This window comes from Ailuropoda melanoleuca, chromosome 6, assembly GCF_002007445.2.
Source record: "Ailuropoda melanoleuca isolate Jingjing chromosome 6, ASM200744v2, whole genome shotgun sequence".
Lineage (NCBI taxonomy): Eukaryota > Metazoa > Chordata > Mammalia > Carnivora > Ursidae > Ailuropoda > Ailuropoda melanoleuca.
The window spans coordinates 45,756,183-45,773,571 of record NC_048223.1 but is presented as its reverse complement, the minus strand read 5'-3'; the positions used below and the strand labels follow the sequence as shown (position 1 = coordinate 45,773,571).

Here is a 17,389-nt window from a genome sequence, read left to right as displayed (position 1 = left end):
GGGGAGAGTGAACAGATAATTATAGTGTGTCACTTCTGGACATAATTATAACTGCTCATGTGGTCATAACTTTAAGTGAGATGAGTCAGTAGAATGCTCTGTGTGTGTGTGTGTATGTGTGTGTGTATGTGTGTGAGTGTGTGTGTTTTGCAACTATGTTCAGCTGTGAGGATGAGGAGCCTAAGAGTGGATATTTGGATACAGCAGAGTCACAAGCACCTTTTGATGTAGTTGTGTGGTTACGCAGAGTCACAGAACTGATGCTAAGAATTAAAAATAAAGAAGAAAGCATGAACGGCTCTGCACATTCTTCCGTAAACAGTAACTCACGGACATTGTAACATGTGTCAGATGGAGCTGGGATTAATATTACCAGGGAGTGATGAGCCCCTGGCCCTGGGTGCTTCAAGGTGCAGTGCCGTGCTCACTCACTCACTTGGATCCAGGTGCAGTGGTGGGTTCACCCGCTTACTGTTTGAAGCCAACAGACTGAACAATAAACCACTTTGCAACATGGTAGACATGAGTGAACTCTAACTTGTTTCCATATGCAAAGCATGAAATGTGCTCTGCTCTGAGCAGGGATTTTGCCTTTACTATCATCTTGCAACATTTCATACTCTTCAGCTTCCTGCATGAAAATTCTAATATCCACATGAGGTCCTGATGCACAGTCTTCCTACTGACATAAAGACTTAACTGGAAGAAACGTGCCCATGCCCGGGACTCCATCGCCACGCGTGGGAGGAAGGACAGCTGGATTGTTTATCTGCTTACTAAAGGAAAGCACTCAGGTCTGAATTTAAGGAAAGGCAATCTGAACTATGTTAAGGTTACTGCTTTTAATGAGATCTGCACTCCTTCCCAGAGTCACAACGTGGAATTAATATTTTCTGAAGATTTTGTCTATTGATTTTTAAGGAGGAATAATAAAATCAGGAGGAAGTGAGTACTGGTGGGGCATGCGACCACAGATATTATCAATTGGTGAGCCTCACTATAAAGTGCATTTCTAACCATTTATCCAAATAAGTGGTGGGGATATATCGAGACTCTTTTTTCCCATTGGATTTATTTACTTCAAGGTTCATAGAAATAAATATTCCTTACACCCAAACTTAATAGATTTATGTTGGGCTATCTTAAAGAAAGAAAATATTTGAAAGCCAAAGGGTTTGAGCTTCAGAGATATTATTAAAGAGAGAATCTAAAGGTAATGATTTTTGAAACTTCTAAAATGGACCCATATCTAATGATGTGCAAAATGGAGATAATTCCAAAAGACTGTGAGTTTAAAAAATGTCAAAGTAATGATCATTAAATGAGATGACCTAGTTATTTTAATTAAATTATGCAGTAGTTATAATATTAACACTAAAAGCTACAAACTGCTATAAAATATGTATATACAAGTTGAAAAAAAAGAGTAAAATAATAAATAGGATCATAAACCTGATTATATTCATTTTGCTCTCTTCAGTCATCATAGACGGCTGCCATGTTTATTATCACATTTCCTGAATTATGATGAGCTGCTGTCATCCTCGCCCCCATTTTCCCCCAAATCTGTGAATCCTATTCTAAATCCAGACTCCAGATGGTCAGCTGTGGGGTGGACACAGGTTCACCCGATCAGCGTTTTGTGTACTGACTGAGTTTATGGTATAAAATTTAACCTGCAGATTAACTGATGCTACAAAGAAATCTGTGTGTGAGGAAAATGGATATCAGGATGCCTATTTCCAACATTAACGTATCCTGGGTACAAACACAGCTTAGAAAAAGGTGTTGGTTTTGATTTTTTTTCATTTATTTTAAACTATGTTATTGAATACTTGGGGGAGAACGTTATTTTCCTTACAAGACCTAATCATAATACAGAGCATGACATAGGAGAAAGAAATGGGCTTTGTGGTAGGAGAGATCTGTTTGTTAGCATGTTGTTTTCTTTATCTGCCACTCATTCTTTCTACCTTATTTTAACAGATACTGTTGATTTCCTCAAGGGTGCTGGGTATCAGCGCTGCCACCCAGGAGCGCAGTGGTTGTGTCTATATGATGCAACTTCTTGGCATGAAGTCTCCTCACTAGTGAGGTGGTGGGTGCCAAGTCAACATGACAGGGTAACCTGGTGATACTATTTTATCTGTATAATTTCAACCTTAAAATGTCCAAATTACTTAATATTCATATGAATAGTAGATAAAAAACATGCATTAATAAAAATAAATCATAGAAAATGTCTTATGAACAATACTTTCCACACTGTGTTTTCTTTCAGCAATTTATTTCCCTTCCACTCTTCATGGCCAGGCTTTTTTGAATTTAGTTTGATTCTCAATTTCTTATTCCTCATTTATTGTTCCTTTCTTAAATGCGTGACAGCACTGATGTCCTTCTCCGTTCTGTTAAAATATTTGCAGTCTATCACTCCTTAGTCCGAATACAAATTGCCTCTCTGAGGCATTTGACATTCTTCTATTTATAGTCTTTTTCAGTTATTTTCTACAGTGGATGATTGGTGTTGATTATAGCTGGTAATAGAACAGTAAATACCATGGAAATGGCCCCTGTCTTTGCTGATTTTGCACCCCCGCACTCCCAGTCATTCCTCACTTCTTAAAACTCTTCTCCTTTTGTATCTTGTATCTCGTAACTACTCATTCTTTATGCACACTCTACATTTCAGGGTCTCTCCTCTCCCTCGTTTGCTTTGCGTAGGCACATTTTGTCTTTATTTCAAGGCAATTGTAGGTTCACGTGCCACTTTAAGAAAAGAAACATCTCGTGTACTTTTTACCCTGTTTCTCTTGTAGCACCAATACCTTGCAATACTTGCCAGCAGGTCACGAAAGTCAAGATAAAGAGTATTTTCATCGCTGAGAGGGTTCCTCATACTCTCCTCTCACAGCCAATCCCCCTTGCCTGTCCCCCTCAGACCCTCCTGAAACCCTGACAACCACTAATCTCTTTTCCATTTGTATAATTTGGTTATTTTAAGAATGTTGTATGAAGGCAATAATACACTAAATGATCTTTACTGATTGGCTTTTTCATTCAGTATAGTTCTCAGAAAGTTCATCTAGTGTTTTGGGTGCAACAGCAGTTCGTTTTGTTTACATTGAATTGCTGAGGTGTCGTCCACTGCAGTTTGTTTTGTGTGGAAGGGTAGGGTTGATTTTACATTTTGACTCTTATGAATAAAACTGCTATAAACATTCATGGACAGGCTTTTGTTTGAACATAAATCTTTACTTCCTGGGGACAAATGCCCAGGAATATCATTGCTGGGTTGTATGGTAGTTGAAAAAGAAGAATAAAAAGGAAAAATTAGTGTGCTGAATTTCAAGACTTACTATAATGCTGTATTAATCAAGACTGTGTATTTTTGCACAGGATAAGCCCGAAGGGCAGTGAAACACAGAACCCAGAATATGCCAGAATAAACCCAGAACCCATATAAATATGCCCAACTGATTTTTAACAAATGTGCAGAAGCATCTTGATGAAGGAAAGATAGTCTTTTCAACAAACTATGATGGAACTATTGGATGTCCACAGGCAAAAAAGTCTCACAATTTGTACAAAATGGATCACAGATTTAAATGTAAAATATAAAAGCTATAAAACTTTTAGAAAATAAAAGCATGGGAGAAAATGTTTAGTTGACAGAAAATGCACAATCATAAAAGAAAAAACATTGAAAACTGGACTTCATAATTTTTTTTGCTCTGTGAAAGACACCATTAAAATGATAAAGAGCTAAGCTCCTGAGTACAAAATAAAGTATTTTTAACCACATGTCTGGTGAAGATACAGGATACAGAATATACAAGCACTCTCAGAACTAAATGATCTAGAAGTAAACAATCCTAATTAAACATGGAAGAAAGAAATGAAGAGCTAGTTCACTACTGAAGACATATGGGCATCAAGGGAGCATGGAACAGAGGTCTGACATCATCTGCAATTAGGGACGCACAAATTTAAATCACTTTAGTCATTTTTCTGAAACATAACATACATATAGGAAAGTGTACGAATCAGTTTCACAAGGTGAAACATCCAGGCAACTACAACAAAAATCAGGAAATATAATGTTCGTTATCAGCACCCACAGTTTCGGCCTCTGGCCCTCTTGGCACGGCCCCCACACCAGCCTGAGGCTGACCTCCACCACTAGCAGGTAGCGTGGCCTGTTTCAGACCTTTACAGAAAGAGAAACCTATAGGACGTTTTCTTTTTCCATTTTCTTTCTTTTGCTAATATTACATATCTAAGAGTCATCCACATTACAATGTATCAGTAATTCATTCTCATGGCTGTCAAGTGCTGCATTTTCTAAACTTATCACTTTTGCAAACTTTAGGTCTGTTTCCAATCAAGACTATTATGAATAGTGCTATTAGGAAACTTGTTGTATGTGTCTTGTGTGTTTATATAATATAATATGTAATGTGTATACATAGTACACATGTGGACTATGTCTGTGTGTCTAAATAGCCAGTCCTGAGTACTTGTCCTACATCCAACAATAGTCCAAATAACGAAGAGAATACAGTAGTGAGATTGTTCTCATGTTTGCATGTCATCTGCTTTCCTCACTTACGTGAATTTATTTCTCCTGATTATGTATCTGAATCAATTGGATTGTTTTACACTAAAATATCATGGGGCTTATTAGCTTTGTATTCAATCTTCTTTAACTTTGGCAATATATGGCTACATACTATAGTAATATAAAGAAGAATATAACCACATGTTATTAAATCATATACATTCTAATTTCCTGTACTCAGGTAGTTGAATGTATATGTTTTTGTATTCTACTAAATTTAACATGTGATTTTATATAATACTGAAAATGAAATGTGGCCATGCTATGTTGGCCATCTGTAATGGGAAATACATGTGCCTCTCTGAGCAAATTTTGGTGGCAAGTATATTGACTTTTGTGTTCTTGGGTAACTAACTTTCACTTTATAACCCTGAATTTAAGACTTCTACTAATATATCATTTTCAGGTGTACCTTAATCTACTAATATGGTTTATGCATTGTATGAGAAGGAATCAAGATAAGTGGACAGAAACATCAACTTTTCTTTAGAGTAGTGATTTTATTTATTTATTTATTTAATTTAAAGATACTTTGGAAGGCAGGGAACTCACTCACAAATATTTTTTCTGAAGTTCACCTGTCCTCTGTGACTTAACACCTCTTGGTCACCACTGACTGGACCAACATGGATATCTGACTAAAAAGGAGGCAGATAATAAACTAAATACATATAATTATTTAGCTTTAGGGCTAGTAATATTATTGGGCCAAAAAAGAGGAGCTAAATAAAGCAGAGCTGAGCGACAAAGACACCATTCCTGATGTCTATGGAAAGGAGACCCTGTCTCCCATTTTCCCTGCACATTTTCAGTGCTTACTTCCAGCTTCATTTCTTGGGAATGCAGGGATTCCAAGGTATCTCTATCCAAGCTTGAAGAAGTAGGTCTTTGACTTAGATGGGATGTTCTCAGGGGAGAGGGATAAGTCTGTGATGGGTCCGTGAATAAATCTGATCTGTGGGGCTGGTAGGATGAAGCTAGGCTAACCATGCAGTGGAGGACAGGGCCGCAGTCCTGGATGTTAGCTGCTATCAGGGGAGGTTTGCTCATTTTCATGCTTTGAACAATGTTCTTGCATATATGATTAGAGAGTGCTTTTGTTTCTTCTTGATCTCTCAGTTGCAGAGTGACCTTGTCTGAGCCACTGTTCTGTGAAGTTGTTTACGTTCAACACAACAGCAAGGCCCAGCTGTGAGGCCGGCTCCTCGCCACAGCAACGCACAACTGATTGTGTCAAGACATTTTCAGTCTGTCTGGGCTTGCTGTTGTTTTTCTTTTATTATTACTGTGATTATCATCATCATCATCATCATTATCATTATTATTTTAAAGATTTTATTTATTTATTTGACAAAGAGAGAACGTACAAGCAGGGGGAGCAGCAGGCAGAGGGAGAGGGAGAAACAGTCTCCCCACAGAGCAGGGAGCCTGATGCAGGGCTTGATCCCAGGATGCTCAGATCATGACCTGAGCAGAAGGCAGATGTTTAACTGACTGAGCAACCCAGGCGTCCCTTGCTCTTGTTTTACTCAAACTAAAGGAAAATAGCGAGAGGATAAAAGGACAGCATGAATCTTAGGAAGTCAGTGAAGCCCACTAGGGGCAAAGGTAGAGGAATGAGTGTGGTTTCTAGATGTTATTGAAAGTCAAGAAAAGTTACTTTAATGGAGGAATCAGCTATTTTACTGATTTTGAAGTCAGGAAATACACTCTTCTGCCTAAATGCTGGTGTAGGCAGTTGATGGAGTAAGAAGCTTGGGAAAACATGACTTATTAGTTTTTATATGTTGTCAGATTTCTTTACAACATATGACACATAGTTGATTTTCTACCTGCATCTGATGTGCATCCCAGCACAGCACAGAGTAAAGCAAACAGTGATGCTGATGGCTAAGAAATGAGTTTCAGTGTCAAATTTCCAGGGTTCAAATGAGGACTCCTCAATATTCTACCTGTGTGATCTATAACAAATTTAATTTTATGCCTGCATTATTGTATTTACAATACAGTAATATTAATACTAACCACTTCATAGGGTTGATTTCAGAAATAATAAAGCATTAAAGGTGCTTAGAATTAATGAATTAAAGTCAGCTTATTACTTCTCTGATTATGTTAACATTTACTAATAAAAAAACTCTAATATCCATTATTCTTTTTAATTTGTACTGCAAAACAAAGACTCATAGAGACAAAAGCCAGTATTTGAATAAAAAAACAAGAATGAAGAGCAAAACGGAAAATGAACACAAGCTTCCAACAGCATCCAGTATCCTCCAGTGCACAAGCTTCCTCACCATAGAAAACACTAGTAAGGGCTGTGGCCCTTCAGGAAGACAGCCGTGTTGGATTCTAAGCTCCATGTACACACAGATAGAGGTCCAGCTACAAGCAAGGGAAGGGCTGCGTTACCCTCCTTTACCACAAAGAGAATGATAACTTCAGTGTTTGAAAACTCTTAAAACTAAAATAATCATTCAAAATTATATTCAATTAAAGTGCATAACTATAGATAATAATCTTGGATCTGTCCATCATATTCAAATATAACAAATGAAAACAAACCTTGAGAATATCCCCAGAGAATCTGGGCAAATAGCAATTTATAACAGTCCAATAAGTTGTGTAGTTACAAAAGCATCAAAAATGCCTAATGATTTGGTGGAAGAGAAGCACTAATAGAATAGTTTTGGCGTGAACAAGAACTGTCCATATTTTGCCCACTGATGCACTGAATTAAAAAAAAAAAGGTCCCTAGACAAAATTTAAAAGAATTTCATAATAAAATTCTGATAAATGGGATGAATAAGTGATGGCACCTGAAAGAATAAAATTTTAAATGAGAGAAAATATTCTTTGAGGAGAATCTGAGAAAGCATACTAGTCAGAGCCCAAACCTCAGGTGTGGATGCATTCTTTCACAGAGTGAATCATTCTGCTTACTTATTCAAGGACACATCTGAAATAGTCTATTATCCTGATTGAATGGCCTCAGAGCCACTGAGTTTCCAAGCTTATTGGTTTCAATCTTTTTCTTTTTCTGTGAAGGTCACTGTAGGAAATTGTCTTAAATATACTGCATACAAATCTTGCCCCTCACGCAAATGTTCAACATCTTTCTATTTTCTATTCTCATCACAGTGTATTGCTCAGACTAAAGTAGGTCAACATATATGAATAAAATATATCAAAATATCTTCTAGTTTCCTATTTCTGCACTCAGATCCTGGTCTGACAGTACAAAGAACTGAGCTTGCGAATTTCCTGCACTTGTGCCCTCCAAACCCTGCTCTTCCTCCAGTGTTTGCTGCTCAGGAAATTATACTTACCATCCTGCCATTGCTTAATTCAGAAACAGAGACATCATTCTTTAAAAGGACAGCTATAAATGGTGGTTAAAATCTGCAGTCACTTAATGTTGTTGCCCTTCTCAACACTGTCCAGTGGATCGTCATTTCACTTAGAATAAGGTCCAGATTTCTTATGCAGGCACACAAAGCCCTATAGGAACTGACTCTTGGCTACTTCTCTGACTTCATCTCTGACCACTCTTCAAATAATTCTCTAACCATACTGCCTCCCTGCTATTTCTCAAACATAATTCAGTCTTTGTATTTGCCATTTCCCCTTTGGCCACATGGATTGCCTCTTTACTTAAATTTCATCCCTTGCAGAGAAGCCTTCTACCCCATCTAAAACAGTATCTCCATAACTTCCTCTACTTATTTTGAATCATTTAAATTCTAGCTGGAAGCACTCAAAAGCCAGTGTGGGAATTTCCATGTTCTTACTTTGCAAGGAAGCTCGTGAAAGTGCTTATTAACGTAAAGCGTGTTGATAAATGTCCAGCAGCCAGCTTTCTGAAACGAGAAAACACAACTGTAGTAGAATTTGCTGATTTCTGAGGTGTAAGTGACTCCTGATTTCAGACTACCAACATTATGCCACTGAATTTGATGTTGGAAAGAGATGGTAATAATTGGTGGAGACGCAGTGAGTTAGCTCCATTGTGCAAGACAACAATGACATCAGTGCAGCTTGGCTGTTGGCTCACAGCTTACGGCTTACAGCTTCTGTACAGTCTACAGTATTCTTTGTGGGAGCAAGAGCTAAACTACTGTCTTGTGAAACCCCTGAAATATTGATGTCTTTGCTACTGCAAAACAGTCGAGACTGTCTTGATTTGTACAAATATGTTTGAGGGGTGGAGATTGGGGTATCAACCTGGCTCTAAGAGTTCTGGTTCTCACACAAATGTCATCATTACATAGTTCGCAGGCCTTGTGATAAAAAGACACAGATTGCTCAGGAGAAGAATTTCTGCGTATGGTACTAAAACTAGTGGTAGCTCTCCTGAAAATCTTCAAATAAGAGAATAATGCATAACATAACAAAAAGAATGGTTGTTATTACTTTAATAATTTAAAAATTATTATTACTTTGTTCCAAAAATTGTTCTAAGCACTTTATCTTTGGGCATATTTCATTTTACTTACCAATAAATTCTAGAGGAATATACTGTCATCTCCAATTTATAGTTATCCAACTATATTGAGTTGAGGGTGATTAAGAATGTTCCCCCCATGCAGCTAGTAAGGGGTTATGGAATCTTCTTTTTAAAAATGACCTCATTTCTCCATAGAAAATAGGAAACAAAACATATACAACTTCCTTCTTTGATCAAGGAAAGATCACATAATATCAGAACCATGAATATCCCTTTAAGCAAGGATTCAGTATTAATTAATGAAAATATAAAACCAATCACTTGGACCTAAAACACATTGTTGTTCAGGCTATATTTTATAAAGCACTTTTCACTGCTAATAAGAGAAGTTAATGATACCGAACATTTATGACTCAGGTTGTTAAACAATGAACCTACCTATAGAATCACCTCTAAGTTGCCATTTTTCTAATATCATCTGTAGAGGCAACACATGCAATATAAAAATTAGTGAAACATTTATTTGTATATTGTTTGTACTAAGCACCCAATTTTTCCTGTGGGCCCAAGACTAATGGTGTGTGCTAGCAAATTCTCACTCTCTGAACTCCCTTATGGCCAATGAGAGAAGCAGCCGATGTCGGGGAACAAGTCATTAGAGCTTATGGACCTCAATTTCTCCAGGTGAAGAAAAACCTGCTGAAAGTATAGGAATTTAGGGGGTTCTTTGACTTCATTAATAGTATATTAAAACCAACCTGCCTTTTGACCTGTCTTAAAACTTCCATACTTGGTGTTGACTCTTTGGTGATATGGAAGCATATACTTATTTCATGATGACAAAATTAAGAACAATGAAATAAAATCTTTCTTCACTAAACTCTAATTACAAATCATATGAAATTACTTTGGCATGTAGTATATAGAGCTCATTCCAAAACTTAGCAGTTTTTGCTGCACAACTGATGATGTCATAACAGAATTGATTCCAGGATATGGAAAAGAAAGGCCAAGGTCAGACGACATCTTATTTGCAGGACTTCAACACCAATGGCAGCAGAGAAGCTCCAAAATCTCCAATTCCAAATGTATCGTTTGGCAGAAATTTCTTTGTAATTTGTATAAACTGTTTTTGCACATGGTTTAATGTTTCAGCATCTGCTTTATAGTTACTGAAGGTAAAACACCAGGGCAAACACTTGAAAATGAGCCCTAATTATGATTTAATTCAATGAAGAATCCAAGGGAAGAAAAAAATAGCAATTTGGTCTTCTCTGGCTGTTTCCTTTGAATTAAACTATTATTTGACAAAACAAAGATGAACAAAAAGGGGGTTTAAAACAAAAGGTAGATAAGATGGTCTTTTAATACTTTAAATACAATATGTCAGATAATTAAACAGTTAAAAATCATTCAACAGTGCTCACTTTGGCAGCACATTTAACTAAAATTGGAAAGACACAGGGAAGATCAGCATGGCCCCGATGCAAGGATGACAGGCAAATTTGTGAAGCATTCCATATTTTTTGAATGCACATGGACCTTTCTCCAGCATAGATCACATACTTGTCACAAATCAGGTCTCAACGAGTACAAAAAGATTGAGATTTTACCATGCATATTTTCAGACCACAGTGCTTTAAAACTTGAAGTCAACCACAAGAAATAACTTGGAGGGACCACGGATACATGCAGGTTATTAAAGAGCATCCTGCTAAAGAATGAATGGGTCATCCAGGAGATGAAAGAAGAATTAAAAAAATACATGGAAACAAATGAAAATGAAAACACAGCAGTTCAAAACCTTTGGGATGCAGCAAAGGTGGTCCAGAGAGGGAAGTATATAGTAATACAGGCCTTCCTCAAGAAATGCGAAAAGTCTCAAATACACAACCTAACCTTACACCTAAAGGAACTGGAGAAAGAACAGCAAATAGAGCCTAAATCCAGCAGAAAAAGAGAAATAATAAAGATTAGAGCAGATCAATGATATAGAAATTTAAAAAAAAATTGTAAAACAGGGGGTGCCTGGATGGTGCAGTCGTTAAGCGTCTGCCTTTGGCTCAGGGCGTGATCCCAGCGTTCTGGGATAGATCCCCGCATCGGGCTCCTCTGCTGGGAGCCTGCTTCTTCCTCTCCCACTCCCCCTGCTTGTGTTCCCTCTCTTGCTGGCTGTCTCTCTCTCTGTGTCAAATAAATAAATAAAATTGTTAAAAAAAATAGTANGTTAAAAAAAAAATAGTAAAACAGATCAACAAAACTAGGAGCTGGTTCTTTGAAAGAATTAATAAGACTGATAAACCNTGTTAAAAAAAATAGTAAAACAGATCAACAAAACTAGGAGCTGGTTCTTTGAAAGAATTAATAAGACTGATAAACCCCTAACCAGACTTATCAAAAAGAAAAGAGAAAGAACCCAAATAAATAAAATCATAAATGAAAGAGGAGAGATCACAACCAATACCAAAAAATTACAAACAATTTTAAGAGAATACTATGAGCAATTTTATGCCAACAAATTAGGCAATCTGGAAGAAATGGATGCATTCCTAGAAACATATAAACTATCAAAACTGAAACGGGAAAGAATAGAAAACCTGAAGAGACTCATAACCAGCAAAGAAATTGAATAAGTAATCAAAAATCTTCCAACAAACAAGAATCTAGGGCCAAATGAGCTCCCAGTGGAATTCTACCAAACATTTAAAGAAGAATTAATGCCTATTCTGTTGAAAATGTTTCAAAAAATAGAAATGGAAGGACAACTTCCAAACTGACTCTAGGAAGCCAGCATTACCTTGATCCCCAAACCAAAGACCACACTAAAAAGGAGAATTACAGACCCCGTAATATCCCTGATGAACATGGATGCAAAAATTCTCACCAACATACTAGCTAATAGGATCCAACAGTGCATTAAAAGGAATATTCACCACAACCAAGTGGGATTTATTTCTGGGCTGCAAGTGTGGTTCAACATTCACAAATCAATCAATGAGATACATCACATTAATAAAAGAAAGGACAAGAAACATATGATCCTCTCAATAGATGCAGAAAAAGCATTTGATAAAATGCAGTGCTCTTTCTTGATAAAAACTCTCTGCCATGTAGGGATAGAGGGAATATACCTCAATATCATAAAAGCCATATATGAAAAACCCACTGTGAATATCATCCTCAACAGGGGAAAACCGAGAGCTTTTCTCCTAAGGTCAGGAACATGACAGAGATGTCCACTATCACCGCTGTCGTTCAACATAGTACTGGAAGTCCTAGCCTTAGGAATTAGACAAGAAAAAAAAAAAGACATCTAAATAGGCAAAGAAGGAGTCAAACTTTCACTCTTTGCAGAGTTTTCTACTGTATGTAGAAAACCTAAAAGACTCCACCCCAAAATTGCTAGCACTCATACAGCAATTCAGCAAAGTCACAGGATAAAAAATTAATGCACCAAAGTCAGTTACATTTCTATAAACTAACAATGAGGCAGAAGAAAGAGAAATAAAGGAATTGATGTCATTTACAATTGCACCAAAAACCATAAGATACCTAGGAATAAACCTAACCAATGAGGTAAAGGATCTGTACTCTTGGGGCACCTGGGAGGCTCAGTTGTTAAGTGTCTGCCTTCGGCTCAGGGCATGATCCCTGGGTCCTGGGATCGAGCCCTGCATCGGGCTCCCTGCTTTGCTGGAAGCCTGCTTCTTCCTCTCCCACTCCCCCTGCTTGTGTTCCCTCTCTCGCTGCCTGTCTCTCTCTCTGTTAAATAAATAAATAAAATCTTTAAAAAAAAGGATCTGAAAACTATAGAACACTTATGAAAGAAATTGAGGAACACACAAAGAAATAGAAAAATGTTCCATGCTCATGGATTGGAAGAATAAACATTAAAATGTCTAGGCTACCCAAAACAATCTATACATTCCATGCAATCCCTATCAAAATACCATGAACATTTTTCACAGAGCTGGAACAAACAATCCTAAAATTTGTATGGAATGAGAAAAGACCCCGAATAGCCAAAGGAAAGTTGAAAAAGAAAACCAAACCTTGAGGCATCACAATTCCAGACTTCAAGCTGTATTACAAAACTGTAGTCATCAAGACAGTATGGTAGTGGCACAAAAACAGACATATAGATCAATGGAATAGAATACAGAACCCAGAAATGAGCCCTCAACTCTGTGGTCAACTAATCTTCGACAGAGCAGGAACAAACATCCAATGGAAAAAAGTCTCTTCAACAAATGGTGTTGGGAAAATTGGATGGCCACATGCAGAAGAATGAAATTGGACCATTTTCTTATACCATACAGAGAAATAAACTCAAAATGGATGAAAGACCTAAATGTGAGACAAGAATCCATCAAAATCCTAGAAGAGAACATAGGCAGCAACCTCTTTGATCTCTGCTGCAACAACTTCTTTCTAGACACATCTCTAAAGTCAAGGGAAACAAAGGCAAAAATGAACTATTGGGACTTCGTCAAGATAAAAAGCTGTATGTACAACACACAGCACAGTAGAAGACACAGGAAAAATACATGTTTTTTCCCCTTAATTCAGGTGGGTCACCATTTGTCCATAATAATGACTATATTTGATTTATCAAAACTTGTTAAAGATTTAAGACTTTCTCCTCTCCCTTTGAGATTGCTACAAAAATAAAAGTATGAATACAAAGAACTGAATTTAAATGTGAATATAAATTTCCAGTTTATGGAGAACTGAAAAATGAGTATTTTTTTTCTTTCTGGTAAACACTGCTTTGGAGGGGAAACCAGAATGGGACTTGTTACTTTTCCACCTTGAGTTAGAAGAAAACTTGCACTGGAAGCTACTTTGACCTCTTGCTTTTAGGCAGAGGACAGAGAGAGAAGGCAGGACCTTCACCCCACTGTGGGTCCCTCCCTGATGACAGAAGCCAGCTGAGTCTGATGAACCAGAACAGAGCAAAGAGGAGAGAGGAAAAAGTGTTCATGCCATCAAAGCACAGTAACTCCATGCATTAATAAGTGTCTGCATCTGACCAGCCTGAACCATCCCTCTGACTTTGAGGAAATGGATGGGAACTGGAAATGTTCATGGCAGGTCTCTATCCCCCATCCCAGCAGGACAAAAGTCAAACATATCTCTCAGTACCTGTGTTTCATAAGTGGCATATGGGTTAATTGTGTTTTTCCCTCTTAACTCATAATACTATAGAATAATATATATCCAACACATAAGGGAGAAACTTATGTAAGATAGAAATCTTCAGAGGAATAATTTTCAAAGTGCTTAGGCAAGAGCACATATTAAAATAATTATTTTAAACACAAATAACAAATAATTAGATTTGATGTTCACAAGGGAAAGATTATACTCAAATATGATACAACACTTTTCAATTTTATCCATGAAAAAATAACTATAAAGAAAATATGATAACTTACTAGGAGAAAGCATTAAGTTAAAGACAATATAATGTAGGCAAATTAATATGATAGTTTATAAAACATCAGCTCAAGTAAGTATGGATTGTATAGACTATGCCAGGAAACTTTTTGTAAATAAGAGAGTACTCCTCTCCTCCCCTCTCCTCCCCTCTCCCCTCCCCTCCCCTCCCCTCCTCCTCCCTTTCCCTCCCCTCCTTCTTTTCTATTTCTTTCTTTTTCTTTTACTTTCACTTTTTAATAAGTGTGAAGAGGTATATAGCATGAGCTTAATTTGCATTTTCTAATAACTAACAATGTTGAATATGCTCCTATACGCCATCCATATATCTTCTTTGGTAAAGTGCTCAAAATCTTTTTCCATTTTTTTAGTTGTTTGTTTTCTAATTTTTGAGTATGAAATATTCTTTATATATTCTGGATATGTGATTTCTATCAGATATATGATTTGAAAAAATATTTTCCCAGACTGTGAATGGTCTTTTCATTCACTGAAGAAAGTAAAATTTATCAATTTTTTTAAATGGGTGATGTTCTGAGACCATTTCTGAAAACATCTTCACTCAACCTTGGGTTGTTTCCAGAAAATGCATAGTTTTAGGCTTCATATTTGGCTCCATGTACCATTTTTTTGTTAATTTCAGTATACTGGGTGAAATATGGCTCAAAGTTTATTTTTTTTTACATAGAGACATACAATTGTTTAGCACCTTTGTTGAAGAGATGATCCTTTTTTCACTGAATTGCATTATCACTTTGTTGAAGTTGAGTTGCCCATATGTGCATCTATTTCTGTCCCATTAATCTGTTTGCCCATATTTATACCAACATTACATCGTCTTGATTACTGTGGCCTTAAAGTAAGTATGGAAATCAGGTATTGAAAGTCCTCCAACATTTCTTTCTTTCTATCTGTTGGTTTGACTCCTCTGTCTTTGCATTTCTATATAGAATTTAAAATCACTTTTTAAATTCTACCAATATGCATGTTGGAATTTTTATTGGTATTGCACTGAATTTTAGACGAATTTGGAAATAACTGATGTTTAAACAATATTGACTTCTCCAGTGCCTGGGCAAAGTAGCTCCATTTCCTAATGATTTCTTTAGCTCATGTTTACTGTCTTCATTTTATAAGCCTTATACATCTTTTTTCAGATATATCTCAATGCATTTCATATTTTTGATATTATACATGATATTGCTTTTTCAATTTCAATTTTGATTGCATTCTGAAAACACAGTACAAAGATTTGTTTTTGGCTTTTTTTGAAAAAGAATTTTTTAAGACTAGTTTTAGGTTTACAACAAAGTTGTGAGGGAATTACAGAGATCTTCCCATATGACCCCGGCCTTAATACATCATAGCCTTCCCCATTATTAACATCACTCAATAGAGTGGCACATTAATTACCAAGGATGAACCTACAGGGACACATCATGATCACTGCAAGTCCACAGTTGATTTAGCGTTCACTCTTGATGTAGTGCATTCTGTGGTTTAGGACAAATGTATAACCATCATTATAATATTACATAGAGTATTTGAACTGACCTAAACATCCTCTGTGCTCTGCCTATTCATCCACCCCACCCCCGACTCCTGGCACACACTGACCTTTTCATTGTCTCCACAGTTTGGACTTTTCCAGAATGTCATATAGTTGGAATCCCCGTGTACAGCCTTTTCAGATTGGCCTCTTTCGCTTAGCAATATGCATTTAAGGTTTCTCCCTGTCTTTTCATGGCTTGATGGCCCTTTTCTTTTTAGCACTGAATAATATTCCATTGTCTGGATGGATCACAGTTTATTTATCCACCACCTACTGAAGGACATCTGGTTGTGAAAGGTTTTACCAATTATGAATAAAGCTTCCATAAACATCTGTGTGCAGGTTTTTGTATGGACACAAGTTTTCAGGCCCTGGGAATCTAAGGCAAGGAGTGTGATTGCTTGTATTTTATGGTAAGAGCATGTTTAGTTCTGTAAGAAACAGTCTTTGGGAGTGACTGTACCCTTTTGCAGTCCCCAGTGATGTGAGAGAATCCCTGAGCTCCACATCCCCACCAGCATTTGCTGTCAGCATTCCAGATTTTGGCCATTCTCATAAGTGTGTAGTGGTATCTGACGTGGGGCATGTTTTCATATGCTTATTTGCCATCAGTATATCTTGTTTGGTGAGGTGTCCATTAAAGTCTTTGGCCCATTTTATCAGGTTAATGGGGAAAGTAAAAATGTAGAGCAACCATTGCCTAAGGAACACATTTACAACAAAATGATACAGAATGTAATATCTTTCTGTACAAATTTTAAAAATAATATGTAGTACTGGTCTATTGATCAAAACTGGTTTCTACTCCCTTTCCATGTTTTGGAAGAGGTGTTTTTGTTTTCTTTTTTTCTTTTTTGGTGATTATTGAAAGAGAATTGCTCAGTCTTACTACAGCAGTTAAGTTGTTACCTTGTTACTAGAGAGATAAGGTCATGCCTATTCCAAAATATTGATTATTCGCATTAAATACATTTCCTCGTAAATATTCCCATAGGAGATTAATTTTACAGAATAAATTTGAGCAAGCCGGTGTAGCTATGGATTATGGAAATGCAAACCAGCTAAGGGTAGAAAAGAAGGTTGAGGCAGTTCCAGGGGAATTATTTGGAAAGCACTAGGTTAGGCTGCTCCGAAAGAGGATCGGAAGCATGTTGTTACTGGACATGACTTCTCTTGCAGAATGGGACAATTATATTCTTGCAAGAATGCAGCAGATAAGCGTCCAGAACTTGAGACATGATTTGTACAGCTGCTACATTATCTTTCTGGGACTCTCTGGTACTTGGTTCAGAACTGTAAAACCCCAAAATCATTTCATGTCATGGAACTTGGA

General features: G+C 36.9%; 1 non-coding gene across 1 annotated transcript; it reads left to right on the top strand.

The window, feature by feature from the left end:
• Nucleotides 1-10,484: 10,484 nt before the first annotated feature.
• LOC117802892 lies at nucleotides 10,485-10,592 on the top strand. Its single transcript, XR_004626402.1, has one exon. It is a non-coding gene; the product is annotated as a U6 spliceosomal RNA (small nuclear RNA).
• Nucleotides 10,593-17,389: the final 6,797 nt, after the last annotated feature.